This window comes from Dermacentor silvarum, chromosome 5 (genome assembly GCF_013339745.2).
Source record: "Dermacentor silvarum isolate Dsil-2018 chromosome 5, BIME_Dsil_1.4, whole genome shotgun sequence".
In the NCBI taxonomy this organism is placed as follows: Eukaryota; Metazoa; Arthropoda; class Arachnida; order Ixodida; family Ixodidae; genus Dermacentor; species Dermacentor silvarum.
In genome coordinates, this window is record NC_051158.1 from 151,232,959 (window position 1) to 151,248,278 (window position 15,320).

Genomic DNA, 15,320 nt, shown 5'->3' on the forward strand with positions numbered 1-15,320 from the left:
TTTACTTAGCAATGGTCGTCGACGCCCCATAGGTGGTTTTCCCGTGCGTTGTTCGAGGAAACTGATATTACCTCTCGTAACAGTCAACTGGATCGACATAAGAATTATTCGGCCATTTAAATAGAAGGGAAATGCTTGACACAACGCTGCGGCCTCAACTAAAAAAAATCGGAACACACATACAATCGTGAGACAGAAAACTCAAAAATAATGAATATCGTGCTGCAACATCCTTTCAAAGAAATGTTCATTGCTTTATGTGGCTATCGGATCACTTGCTAGTTTTACTTAGCAATGACGTCAACGCCCGGTAGGTGCGTTTTCCCCGTGCATTTTTAGAGGAAACTGATCTTACCTCTCGTAAGAGTCACTGTATCGACCAAGATTATTCGGCCATTTAAATAGACGGGAAAATGCTTGACACAAAGCTGAGGCCTCAACTAAAAAAATGGAACACATACAATCGTGAGACCAAAAACACAAAAATAATAAACATGGTTCTGCAACATCCTTTCAAATAAATGTTCGTTGCTTTATGTGGATATCGGATCACTTGCTGGCTTTACTTAGCATGACGTCAACGCCCGGTAGGTGCGTTTTCCCCGTGCATTTTAGAGGAACTGATCTACCTCTCGTAAGAGTCACTGTATCGACCTTGATTATTCGGCCATTTAAATAGACGGGAAGATGCTTGACACAAAGCTGAGGCCGCAACTAAAAAAATGGAACACATACAATCGTGAGACCGAAAACTCAAAAATAATAAATATCGTACTGCAACATCCTTTCAAATAATAGTGCGTTGCTTTATGTGGCTACCGAATCACTGCTGGCTTTATTTAGCAATGACGTCACCGCCCGGTAGGTGCATTTTCCCCGTGCATCGTTAGAGGAAACTGATCTTAGCTCTAGTAAGAGTCACTGTATCGACCAAGATCATTCGGCCGTTTGAATAGAAGGGAAAATGCTTGACACAGAGCTTACGCCGCAACTGAAAATGGAACACATAAAATAGTGAGACAGAAAACTCAAAAATAATAAATATCTTCTGCAACATCCTTTCAAAGAAATGTTCGTTGCTTTATGTGGCTACCGAATCACTTGCTGGCTTTACTTAGCAATGACGTCAACGCCCGGTAGGTGCGTTTTCCCCGTGCATCGTTAGAGGAACTGATCTTACCTCTCGTAAGAGTCACTGTATCGACAAAGATCATTCGGCCGTTTGAATAGAAGGGAAAATGCTTGACACAGAGCTGACGCCGCAACTGAAAATGGAACACATAAAATAGTGAGACAGAAAACTCAAAAATAATAAATATCGTTCTGCAACATCCTTTCAAAGAAATGTTCGTTGCTTTATGTGGCTGCCGAGTCACTTGCTGGCTTTATTTAGCAATGACGTCAACGCCCGGTAGGTGCGTTTTCCCCGTGCATCGTTAGAGGAACTGATCTTACCTCTCGTAAGAGTCACTGTATCGACAAAGATCATTCGGCCGTTTGAATAGAAGGGAAAATGCTTGACACAGAGCTGACGCCGCAACTGAAAATGGAACACATAAAATAGTGAGACAGAAAACTCAAAAATAATAAATATCGTTCTGCAACATCCTTTCAAATAATAGTGCGTTGCTTTATGTGGCTACCGAATCACTTGCTGGCTTTATTTAGCAATGACGTCAACGCCCGGTAGGTGCGTTTTCACCGTGCATCGTTAGAGGAACTGATCTTAGCTCTCGTAAGAGTCACTGTATCGACCAAGATCATTCCGCCATTTAAATAGAAGGGAAAATGCTTGACACAAAGCTGACGCCGCAACTAAAAATGGAACACATAAAATCGTGACACAGAAAACTCAACAATAATAAATATCGTTCTGCAACATCCTTTCAAATAAATGTTCGTTGCTTTATGTGGCTATCGGATCACTTGCTGGTTTTACTTAGCAATGGCGTCGACGCCCCATAGGTGTGTTTTCCCCGTGCGTTGTTAGAGGAACTGATCTTACCTCTCGTAAAAGTCACTGTATCGACCAAGATTATTCGGCCATTTAAATAGAAGGGAAATGCTTGACACAAAGCTGCGGCCTCAACTAAAAAAATGGAACACATACAATCGTGAGACAGAAAACTCAAAAATAATAAATATCGTGCTGCAACATCCTTTCAAAGAAATGTTCATTGCTTTATGTGGCTATCGGATCACTTGCTAGTTTTACTTAGCAATGACGTCAACGCCCGGTAGGTGCGTTTTCCCCGTGCATTTTTAGAGGAACTGATCTTACCTCTCGTAAGAGTCACTGTATCGACCAAGATTATTCGGCCATTTAAATAGACGGGAAAATGCTTGACACAAAGCTGAGGCCTCAACTAAAAAAATGGAACACATACCATCGTGAGACAGAAAACTCAACAATAATAAATATCGTTCTGCAACATCCTTTCAAATAAATGTTCGTTGCTGACGCCGCAACTAAAAATGGAACACATAAAATCGTGACACAGAAAACTGAAGAATAATAAATATTGTTCTGCAACATCCTTTCAAATAAATGTGCGTTGCTTTATGTGGCTACCGAATCGCTTGTTGGCTTCATTTAGCAATGGCGTCAACGCCCGGTCAGTGCGTTTTCCGCGTGCATCGTTAGAGGAACTGATCTTACCTCTCGTAAGAGTCACTGTATCGACAAAGATCATTCGGTCATTTGAATAGAAGGGAAAATGCTTCACACAAAGCTGACGCCGCAACTAAAAGTGGAACACAAAACTCGTGACACAGAAAACTCAAGAATAATAAGTATTGTTCTGCAGCATCCTTTCAAATAAATGTGCGTTGCTTTATGTGGCTACCGAATCACTTGTTGGCTTCATTTAGCAATGGCGTCAACGCCCGGTAAGTGCGTTTTCCCCGTGCATGGTTAGAGGAACTGATCTTACCTCTCGTAAGAGTCACTGTATCAAACAAGATTATTCGGCAGCTTCAATAGAAGGGAAAAAGCTTGACACAAAGCTGAGGCCGCTACTGAAATAAATGAAACATACAATCGTGAGACAGAAAACTCAAAAATAATAAATGTTGTTCTGCAACATCCTTTCAAATAATAGTGCGTTGATTTATGTGGCTACCGAATCACTTGCTTACCCCCATTTGACTGGGAGGTGTTGCAGGCCTCAATTGGAGTTTTATCATTTCCAAATGGGAGCATTTGCGATGAAATTAAGGCGGCATTTAGGACGTTTTTTGGTATTAGATAATTTATGGATGCAATTAAAGACGTTTTAGTTTACGTGGGGCGACCACGAAGCGAAATGCTTGGTGGCGATGGGTCACGCCCTTACACAGCACCCAACGGATCACCACAGGCCAAAATGTCGGACGCCGGACACCAAGGCTCAAGGGAACGGGGCCGTCCGAGGAGCTGCCGCCCGAGCGTGCGTTTGGCCCGCACTACCGTCGCTTGTAGCTATCGCTGGCATCCGACACTTTAGCCTGCTGTATCCCGTCTGCCACTGCGTAAGCGCGGCGGCATCCCACCACGAAACATTTCGCCGCGTGCTCGCCACACGTGACACAAGCGACGGCCCTGGGCATTGACGAAGTAACGCGCACACGTGGTCCAATGACGAATGAACCCATCGCTGCACTTCGATTTCCTTTTCCTTTCACTGATCGCAGAGCCCCCCTTGGCAAACCTTGTGCTGTCATGCAGTCGTCCTCGCGAAAATGCTAGTAATCGGCAGTGCCTCCGAGGTCAGCAGGGGCCTTCCGAGAGCAGATGCTACTCGCTGAGAGGAAAAATACATGACACACACACACACACTAAAGAGAACAACATTTATTATACACCAAATGTAACAAATATAATAAAATATGTTCTTTCTGCCAAATCAAAAGCATTCCTTGTACCATTAAAAAACTGTCTGGATTAAAAAAAACTACATCGTAAACATGCCAGTCAATACTATTGTACACGTTCTAACACAATAAAATTAGTGAACGCAAGAAACGATAATTTAAGAAATCTTATTTCGTCCCATATTGAACCATAAATACAGAACCATTTGTTTGAACTTTTACTTTGGGCAGACATTCCACAATATTGCAGCCTATATATATGTTGAACTTGCATGATTAAGCCACCCAAAATTAACAGTGGACTGTAGAATGAGGCCGACCAGAGGTGGTATTTTGCATGAACTAGCACAAAACATACGATGATAAATACCTAAGTACTAAATTAAGAAATTGGGACTCATCACGCAAACGAGCTAAAACATTTGGTTTAGTGATTGCGTTGCATTTTTTAGCAGGTTACTAAAGATTAAAAATTTATTTATAGTGTTTTATGAGCCAAAACCATCATATGATTCTGAGACACGCCGTCGTTGGAAGGGACTCTGGATTAAGTTGGGCCACCTGGGATTCTTTAATGTACGTTTAAATATAAGTACACAGGTGTTCTTGTATTTCGCTCCCATCGAAATGTGGCCGCCATGGCCGGGATTTGATCCCTAGTCTTTTTGTTTATGACTAGATTTGTGAAAGTTCCAAACAGGGTCCCCTATATACAGGGTGATCATTTTTAAGTTTTACACAATTCTTAAAAATAACCTGTTGCAGATATCATAATTCTAGTCCTTAACTGTATATTTGTCAGAGATGCGGACATTACTTTCACGACAAATCATAGCACATATGCAGCTAATTAACAAAGATCCACTAATTCTCTTTTGAATTAAGTACTTTACAGCCGATATTGCAATTTACGAATTGTAGCCGGTGAGTTTGCAAGGCATATCCACTTGGAATGAATTTCCATAATGACACCAGTTTGGAGATATATGCCATCAAACTTGGCCAAAAAATGCACTGTTTATCAACTTATATTTATAACAAAATGCTATCTTCTCCACTGAAGCACAAAAGTAACTAGAACATTCATGTATTTCGTCCCACGCTTTGGAAATAATATCTCGAAACTGGTGTCATCCTGGAAATCCATTTCAAGTAGATGTCTTGCAAGCTCTCTGGCTACCATTTGTTAATTGCAATATGCGTTGTAAACTAATCAGTTAAGAAGTTAATTACTGAAATTTTCTTTAACTAATTGAATATGTGTTTCGATTTCTTGTGCTAGTAATCCGCCTCTTCAAATAGTCCAGCTCAAGGACAATAATTATGCTGTCTGCCACAGCCAATTTTTAAAAATTCCATAAAACTTAGAAACGATCACCCTTCGTCATTATTTTCTAATAGTGCATGAGTTGTGTTTGTTTAGTTGAATATTGTGTTTAGTTGTTCAACTAAACCTTGTTTAGTTGAATATTGTGCAAGCAGTGGTTTTTTTCATCTACCCAGTGCAAAATATTAAGCCAGCATTGTAACATGTTGCAAATGGAGTCACGAATAAGTACCTTCCCTCATCATATCCAACAGTAGCAACTTTAGATGAAATAAGTCGTGCTTTCTCATGTTCAAGTGCCTTGTTCTAAGATATTGTCACAGTATGTAATGTAACATATCGAACGTAACAATATCAAATCCTCTTTCTCACATTGGCCTCCCATCGTGTGATCCCCCAAGCTGAGGTCATTTGAAATTGCATTTAATTGCACTTGAAACAGCATATCGCTCTTATTTAAGAAGCACATCCTATTGCAGTCACCATCCAGATATAAAATACTTGTCTGCATCAAGCTGTGAGGCAGCAACACATTTTTTGAGGAAAAAGCCTACCTTTTTTATTGAATTGGGCTGCAAACTCAGAACACTACTATGCAGTTGCAAACAGGACTGGTAGTGTAGCAACCGTAACAGTGTGAACTTACATAAAGGAGCAAAACTGCGTGAACTTCAAATCATTATTCTCTCTTAGGAACCATGCTTTCCAATTATAGCATGGGGATAAAGTAACTGGCAAGCAAATCTGCATTTCATTCAAGTAAATGCCATACTATTCATGCTACCTTGCAGGGTGCACACTACATTCCCTTAAAACGTGAATTTACGACCTTGCCACGAGTTCTTAATTGTTTTGGTGTATCGTTGATCGAGAGTGGTAGAATGGGATATGTACGCCTCAGGCTAGAGCACATGTTTCGACAAGGGGACTTGGCTGGTCGAACAGGGAATGGCTCAGGCTAAATCCATTTGTTCCCTTGTAAAGATGTTGGCTTCAGCTTGTGACCTTCTTTGTTGGCCAACTCTTGAACACTAATGTCGCAACCTTCCTGTTTGCCCTCATCTTGTTCAGCCTATTGCTGCACACAGAAGCTGCATTTTCTTTTAAAAACATTCAATGAAGTCAAGGGCTTTGTGCATGGCAGTGTCTGCAAACAACTTTTTTTTCAATGAATGACAGTTTTGGTGCCTTTCTTGAGCATTCAATAGGGAAGAACCAAAAATTAAGCTAACAGACTGGCTATGCCAACAAGTAAGCATGAAACAGGGGAAATCAAGCTCTCTATGGATGTGGAGTGCCATTTCTTCATTTCACACCATGCTTGGGGTCAGCAGGACTTCCTAAAATTGAGAAAGTTTTTGTAATGAAATACATATTAAAAGTATTCAGTTTATAATCTAAAAAAAGTCTATTTGGAAATTCATATTTAGGTGGGACCAGCACCAAGTAAAAAGACAAAGTAAGGGCTTATAGAAAATGACACGCCGTGCTGAATGACAACTGATTTAATTTTACAACAGACAAACAGTCAAGTACTCTGGAATGCTTGATAAAAGCCATAAAAAACCTCAGAAGCAGGGAGCAGTTACACACAATAATGTATGTGCATGGAAAATGCACCTGGTCATTGGTTTGCAAACAAGTATGCCATTTCCTTATCAGTTCACAAAACAGGTCCTACACTGAAACATTTTTCTCTTCAGTTTGGCAATTCTGTGGGCTTTGATTATTGCTTGGGTGAGTTGGTTGCTCTTCTTACTGCTATTAGAGTATGGTGAAGTGCAATAGATGGGACAAGGTGAGGCGAGACAGACGGGACAAGCGCAACTGACAGCTGAACATTTATTGGAAAATTTCGCTGCAGCAGGACATGCGCCCATGACACCCCGAAACCAGGAACAAACAGAGCAGGCACAAAAAAGAAAGAAATATGGCAAAGATCGCTAACAACGCATTCACACTCTCTTATGAATGTGATGGTAATTGGGAAGGATGTGTACGCTGTCAACTACGCACGACTGGCCCAAGAGGAATAAACAAGAAAACAGAAATAGAAGAACTAGCTGAGCTGTGGCTACCTATGAGTCGCACTTCTTTGGTTAAAGTGCCCCCAAAGCCACAATAACACACTTTTGCACTGCAAGGCAAGATCCCTCATTTCTCCTTATTTCAAACACCTAAAGTACTGTCGCAGCCTGTCACTCAGGCACTGGTCAGTCTGTCCCAAGTAAACATGACCACAGTTTAACGAATCCTGTACACGACAGAATTAGCGCATGGGACATCTGACACTCACGTTTCGTCATACAGTATTTCCTAATTTGACTACCCGCGACGCATTTGCACAGTTGTGCCGACTTGCATGGCACAGAAAACACAAGATCCACCCACACTTCCCTGCTACTTTCCTTAAGTTGTGTGAAACCTCAGCAACACATCCACCCCTTCAAGGGGGCAACACTTATGTGCGTAAGGTTTCACACAACTTGATGAAAGTCACAGGGAAGTATGGGGTGGTTCCTGTGTTTCCTGCACCATGCAAGTTGGCACAACTGTGCAAACGCATTATGCTTAGTCGAGTAAGGAAATACTGTACGAGGAAACACGAGTATCAGTATGTCTCATGCGCTACTTCTGTCATGTGCAGAATTTCTTCAAGCAGGGGTCGTGTTTACTTGGGACAGACTGGCCAGTACCTGAACGACAGGCTGTGACAGCACTTCAGTTGTTTGAAATAAGAAGAAGAGGTTGGATCTTGCCTTGTACTGCAAATGTTGCGGTTGCTATATGTAGTTGAAGAATGTGGAAGTTGTAGGCCATGGAGAAACAAAATTAGAATGCGAGCTTTTTGCAGCAGTGTTAATTGAAAATTATTTTCAATTCTGGATCTGATACATGAGTTAGCGTGGCTTTGGTGGCACTTTAAACAAAGAAGCGCTATTCACAGGTAGCCAGAGCTAAGCTAGTTCTACTTCTGTTTCATTTTTGATGTCTCTTGTGCCAGTTGTGCACAGTTGACCAGCGTACACATGCTTCCCAATTATCACGTTTGAAGAAAAGATCGTGCACATGTTGTTAGCAATTTTTGCCGTGCTTCCTTGTTTTTTTTTGTGCCTGCTTTGTTTGTTGCTGGTTTCAGGTGTCTTGGGCACATGCGAGCATTGTCCTGGTGCAGCAAAATTTTCCAATAAACGTTCACAGTTGTCAGTAGAGCTTCGCCCGTCTGTCTCACCTCATATTTTCCCATCTATTGCACTTCACCGTACTCTAATATGCATCACCAACTGGCCCAAAGTTCTACTTTCTGAAGTTTTTATTGCTACTTCGCACTTGTCAGTCAGGCCAACAGCCATACTGCATACAATGTAGAGCTATATGGACTGGCACTTCATGTCATGGATTTATTCTGGCTTAATGGCATCACAGAAAGTAAACAAAGATGACAAGCAGGACACAAGTGCCTACTCTCAACTCTAGCTTTAATAACAAAACAGAAATCGCACATAACATGTAGTGATATGAAGTGACGTCATTCATTCAAAAACAATTTCTTCATCCAATGTAACTGAGAATGAGCGATGCATTTGTCCTTTGCATTGTGGATCTGCCAAAGCTTAATTATCTTATGTACTCTGTGGTCATAATTTCTGTTCAATGCAGAAGTTTGGGCTTGTTTGTGATAACAGAACTTGGACATCATAACAAGCAGGAAAGAACGCGAACACTAAGAGATATAGACTAGTGCCCATCCAGTCTGTCTCTTTGGGTCCGCATTCCATTGTGCTTGTTATGATGTCCAAGTTCCATAAGTTTAGGCTATAACGAGTTTTGTGGAACACAAGAATGAACCAGCATTTTTTAGAGTATGTTGCAATGTGCAGATGAGATTTGTTAGGCACAAGCCTGATTCACCCCAATCTCAAATTAATACAATATAGGCATAACAAGATGGCCATGGCCAACTGTACACAACCTCTGTTGCACAGTGCATCACCTCCTTCAAATCGTGCCACACGCAACAACCAAATTGTTTTCCTGGCTGCAGTATTTTTTTCTCACATCAGAGCAAATCTCTGTTCACAAGCTTCCTACAGAAAGAAAAGCATTTAGCCCATAGGGACCAAGTGCGCTTTTGCCCATGAAAAAGCACAAGAGCATACGAAACAACTGCGACCATTTTTTACTTGGCTCATCTCATTCATTATATTCCATCATCATGCCTAATGCAGTTGTGCAAATCATATTTTCACAGGCCCTTGTTAGGACGGTTTTGTGCTGTCCCAAAAAAAAAGGCAGAAGTAAAAAATAAAGAAGGTTGGTTGTGGCTTACGGCATAATATGCATCCGGCAAACTAGGCCACAAGTGTTGTGTACAGTCCGGAATCCTCAAAAGGTCGTGCCTACATTGGACAGATGGGATGCTGTATTAATGCGTGTCAGGACTTGTTGCTGGGCTAGTTGGTTCATCTTATTCCGTAGTGTTTAGACGCAACCAAGGACGGAAAAAAGTCAGGACAGGAAAGAACGCTCTTTCCTGTCCTGCCTTTTTTCCATCCTTGGTTGCATCTAAACACTACGGAATTAATGCGTGATTGGGGGAGCATGACTCATCTGTGTGAAACAACCTGCCCTCATGCATTGTGAAACACTAACAAATGTGGCAGCAGGCAGAGTACTGTGTTCAACAAAACTCACATTGTAGCCACGCATCATGACCAGACAGCATGCCAGGCAATTGTGGCTTCTGAAACTTAAAAAGAATGACAAATGCATCAGTCATCTATCAGTTGCACTGCACGAAAAATTTTAATAGATAACATCACATCATATCACCACTTGTTATTATATATTGTCTGTTTCTTGATTATAAAGCTTGATGTGAGAGCTGAGGCTTGTGTCATGTGTGCACATCTTTGTTCACTTTTTGTGGTGCCATTACACCAGAATTGGGATAACCAAATGGCCACACGCTGCTTTTGTCACATTATAGTGGTGCTCGCAAAGCAGGAAGACAATGCACATAATACCACGCCATATCACATGCCCACTCTTTGCACACACAGCAGATTATCTCTAGAACAAGGTGCGCAGGCTGCATATGTGCTCAGCTGCATCGACAGCCATGTGCGGCGATGGCTGTGCTAGAAAAGAGGACGTGCACACCAACTGCCCCCTTGGGCCCCTTTCAGGGCCCTCTTAAAAGCTAAGTTTGTAATATCTTGTTTCCGTTATAGGCTAGTGCAAACAAATGAATTTGTCTTATTCCCATTAGGAAATCTTGTAGATTAGGTAGACAATTTATGAAAGCATAGATTTATTACTTTTCACCTTTCTGTCGGAATATCGTACAAATGCATAAGCAGTACTTATCACTTTGTTTCATGTAAGATTTTTTCCATGCTGAAAGAAAGGCATACATTTAAAAAAATAAGCTTGGTTGCAACGTGTGAAGGAATTCTGTGAAGTCACATAAAGGGTTGCTGAAATAAAATATAGTCGCGACCTTCCTGTGACTGTCTTTATCTAACACACTGAAAAGGAAAATGACCTTTTAAACAACAGACTCAAAAAGAAGAAAAAAACCCACAGCACATTATTACAAGAGCTGCAGCGCAATAACACCCAAGGAGGACACAAAGAAACGACCAGGACGAGCACTGCACTTACAATAGGCTTTATTGTAGCCAATTTTACATATATTTCATTACACAAACGTCATTAGCTGCACATGCGTAGAAAGACCATCTCTTTATCTGTGAGTTGTATCGATGGCATGCTAACACACCTTTCCCCCCCCCCCCCCCTAGCCGGGAAAAATGTTCTGCTTCAATAATTTCTCGAGTGAAGCGCGATTTGCTTTTCATAATGACAGACATGTTATGTAGGTCAGGTGAACAATCCTTACATGTTAAACAATGACAAGCCAGGAAGCCTTGAAAGTCTTTCCCTTTATGCACGTTTTTCACGTAGTTTCCATGCTCCCTAACACTTAAGCTAACGTTGACGCATCTCCCAGGTTGGCCAACATACACCTTTCCGCATCTTAGAGGGATTTTGTATACTACACCTTCTGCACTATCAACAAAGGGCGGAGGGTGCCTATGTGTTGTGCCGCAGGCTTGCTGCTTTCTTACCTCTGGGTGGGTCATTGTGCAGAGCTTGGACAGCCTGTTAGGTGCGGTGAATACGACTTTTACGTCGTACCGCTGGGTCACCTTTTTCAGGTTGTGTGGAAGCTTGTGAACATACAGTATCACCATGCAGGCAGAAGGTAGCTGTGATACCGTATATACACAAGCTTTCAGGCAACCTGAAAAAGGTGACCCAGCGGTACGGCGTAAAAGTCGTATTCACCGCACCTAACAGGCTCTCGAAGCTCTGCACACTAACCGACCCATAGGTAAGAAAGGAGCAAGCCTGAGGCACAACGCATAGGCACCCTCCACCCTTTGTTGATTGTTCAGAAGGTGTAGTCTACGAAATCCCTCTAAGATGCTGAAAGGTGTACGTTGGCCAAACTGGGAGATGCGTCAATCTTAGGATAAGTGTTAGGGAGCATGCAAACTATGTGAAAAACACGCATGAAGGGAAAGACAAGGTTTCCTGGCTTGTCAATGTTTAACATGTAAGGATTGTTCACCTGACATACATAATACGTCTGTCATTATGAAGAGCAAATCGCGCTTCACTCGAGAATTGTTGAAGCAGAACGTATTGCCCGGCTAGAGGAAAGATGTGTTAGCGTGCCATCGATACAACTCTCAGGTAAAGAGATGGTATTTCTACGCATGTGCAGATAATGACATCTTTGTTGGATAGTGCACATATATGTGAAATTCGCTACAATAAAACCAGTTGCAAGTTCACCGCTTGTCCTGGTCATTTCTTTGTGTCGTTCTTGTGTTTTATTGCGCTGAAATTCTCGTAATAATGTACCAATGTGCCCAACTCGCCACATTATTCATGTTTTTAGCGTTGTATGTGGGCGTCTTGGTTGCAAAATAACCTAAATCTTGCATCCTAGTCTGGTGCGTAAGGCATAAAAGGCTCTTAGCGGAGTCACCTGATGCTTTTATATAGGTTATTCAGTTTGCATGATCTTCCACAGAAGTAGCTGTAGGCACTTTTGCCGCAATGACAGTACTGTTCACAGTATTCGTCGCGGGGAGCGTGGCTTGCCACTTGTAGCGGTCACAGATATTGGTCGCCAACTGTGCCAAAATATGCAGCGGTCTGAGTAAAATCACTAACCAAAAGAAAAAGACATCACTTGGGTTCAAGAAACGAGACAGAGTAACCTGAGAAATAGTTCAAGGCTCCAATACACAAACTGTCGCTCTTAAGAAATGGTGTTTCTCATAACATTTTAATACAGTCCCTAATTTAGTACAAGTTTTCGTATGATGTTTGGGTTTCTTCTACACTACAATGATGTTGCTTGTTAGACACTGGTGTTTTGATGTGCACGTTCTTTTGTATTGCTATAAAGACAACTGTGAAAAAAGATTTGCCTTTGTAACTAAAGTTTGGAGACAGTGCCTGTCAGCTCATATTTTCATCTGTGCAATTACACCAAATGTAAACTACAAAAATACCCGTAGTCCGAATCACAAAGGTACACACCTGTGTAATGATTCTGCTGAGATCCTAGGAGTGGTCAGCCACACAATGCAGCACAGGTAGAATGGCATCCTGAGTTAAAACAAAATAATAAGAATTGTAAGATGCATATCAAAAATTTTATGCTGTGAGGCATTTCGCATGTATACTAATCACCACATTTGCATGCAAAACAGTTTTGCAGAATAGTTAAGCAACGTAAATCAATGTCTGGCCACGGGAGTGTCAGCCAGTGCTACTCATGGCAATGGTGGCGTATATAGCATATCGTTTCAAGTGCAGCTTTTGCAGGGTACATGAATTCAAGAAAACTCAAGTTCACATAATACATGAGACCTACAGTTAGAAGGATGTGTTACATCCAGCACCAAGGCCATGAGTGGCACTGCCTAACGCTTCCAGGGCCAGACTTAGTACACACGCAGAAATTTGCAACAAAGTGAACAGGAGGAAGAGCTGTTGCTTTAACTCAATAAAAGATTGCATGCTTCATGCAGATGTGAATACAGCTCCTATCAGCAACGAGTTGTCCTTTGGTCCACTTCACTTCTGTTCTTTTTTTCTTTCCTTGTCTTCATTGTTTGTTGGTGCCATATGGATGTGACGAGCAGCTCAGTTCCTATTCTTGTTTTACTACATGGTGTAAAATCATCCAAACGTGCTTAAGCCTCTCAAGAGTAAACTTCAACCATTTTGTTTGAACAATATTTTTCTCTTTGTGTCACACCTTAATGTACTGCTAAAAAATGCTAGACAATGCTATACAGAACCTACATCCACACAATCACACATCTGAATAAAACTGCACAGTCTATGACTTAAAGATGTATACATACACATTTTATACATGTCTACAATGAAAATATATGTTACTGTTCTAATATGCACACTTAGCATACTGCATAACAGTCAACTGGTTCCAAAATGTTTTTTTTATCACACATACGATGGCTCCAATTACAAATTTAATTCTGGCAGTGACTGAAGACACTCCCAAAAACTTTCTAATGCAATCAACAAGAATTTTCAAATTTAGAGCAGTTGGACACAAATAAGGCAAATAGTTTTATAATCCTAAATAACGAACTGTTATTGTATATGACGGTAAAAGGTCATGCTCCTGAAACATCAGCACTGTTTATCATATAAGCACATTATTATATTTTTACTTACTTTCCTAAGGATTGCGCTGAGTGATCTGCTCATGTGAAAATGTTTATGCATAGCTGTGTCGTGTTATCACTTGTGTTTTCAAATTTGTATTAATGCTACTTTATGTGCATGCAAGTATGCCCATACTACCTTAAGCTGAAGGCCAAACACTATGATTACACGGTACATGCATTTCATAATACTAAGCAGTGGACTTAGAGAATGAGCAACTGTAATAAAAAGTGTGGTTCTTTGGACACACATCAAATGACATTTGCCTGGAAAACAAACATTTTGCTAAAATCATGACTTGCTCCAATTGGTACTAAGCATAAAGCATCAATCAAGAAACTTGCATTTACCAGACACCACTATAGACACTAGGACCTCTTTGGCTTATTCACAGTGTGGCACAATTTGCTTAAGCTGCCTGTAAACCCTGGAAAGTGTTCATACTTTTTTAAATAGATGGGAAAACTTGAGAAGGACCTAAAATTAGGGTCCGTGAAGCAAAGAAACTTTTTAAGAATTCCACTCTGTTTATATGCATATGTTCTATGCAGATGATGGTGAAGGCAAATGATGTACTTGAACTGTGTTTTTAACACGCAATACTAGAGAGCACAGTTTTGCAATAATGTGATAGAGAACAATGATAATAATGCCACACAAAACAACCTAGTGAATATTTTTTAAACTAATTGCACAAGGTTTTCGTCGTTATTCTGATGCACACATCTGCACACTTGCACCAAGTCTTGTCGGTTTTATTTTTGTCACATAGTAATTTACATGATACATTTGTCCTCAAATATGTCATGTTGGGCTCCTTCAGCATTTTTATTTTCTTACGGGAACACACATGCCTATATATGTCTTCTGCCTCATGGAACAGGTGTCACAGCATTCCCTCTAACTGAAGCCACAAAACTAGCCATTGCAGGTAAAAGATACAGGGTAAAAAAAAAACTAGGTAAGAGCCTACCTAGGCCTCTGTTGCTGAAAAGGGGAACTTGGAAGGCCTCTGATGTCCGGCTATAAAGCTGCTTCATCCGTACAGCTGGCAATGAAACGGCTGCAGTCTTGAAACACAAGTGAAAAATTAGACACAGCAATGTTACATAGAGCCCGCAACAGCATGGCCACAAGTTGATACGGGATTACTTCCGCTGCTACGCTGAGTTTTGTATGCTGTTCAGCTTACATTATTGGTAAACTATGCTTGCCAAAATTTTATATTTTAACAGGCTTTATTCTTTACAACAAAAGCCGTTACCCAACTCATGCTCCTATGCACTTAAGCCATGAAATGTTTACTGATCACATAAACTGAATGGCTTCCAAGACAAATTATTTCGGTCAAGAGGAT

At 41.0% G+C, this 15,320-nt stretch overlaps 1 long non-coding RNA gene across 1 annotated transcript; it reads right to left on the reverse strand.

The window, feature by feature from the left end:
- Positions 1-5,761: 5,761 nt before the first annotated feature.
- On the reverse strand, positions 5,762-15,002 carry LOC119452625 (uncharacterized). Its single transcript, XR_005192064.2, has 4 exons — positions 14,937-15,002; positions 12,803-12,871; positions 9,875-9,929; positions 5,762-6,519 (listed from the first exon to the last, which is right to left on the reverse strand). It is a non-coding gene; the product is annotated as an uncharacterized LOC119452625 (long non-coding RNA).
- Positions 15,003-15,320: the final 318 nt, after the last annotated feature.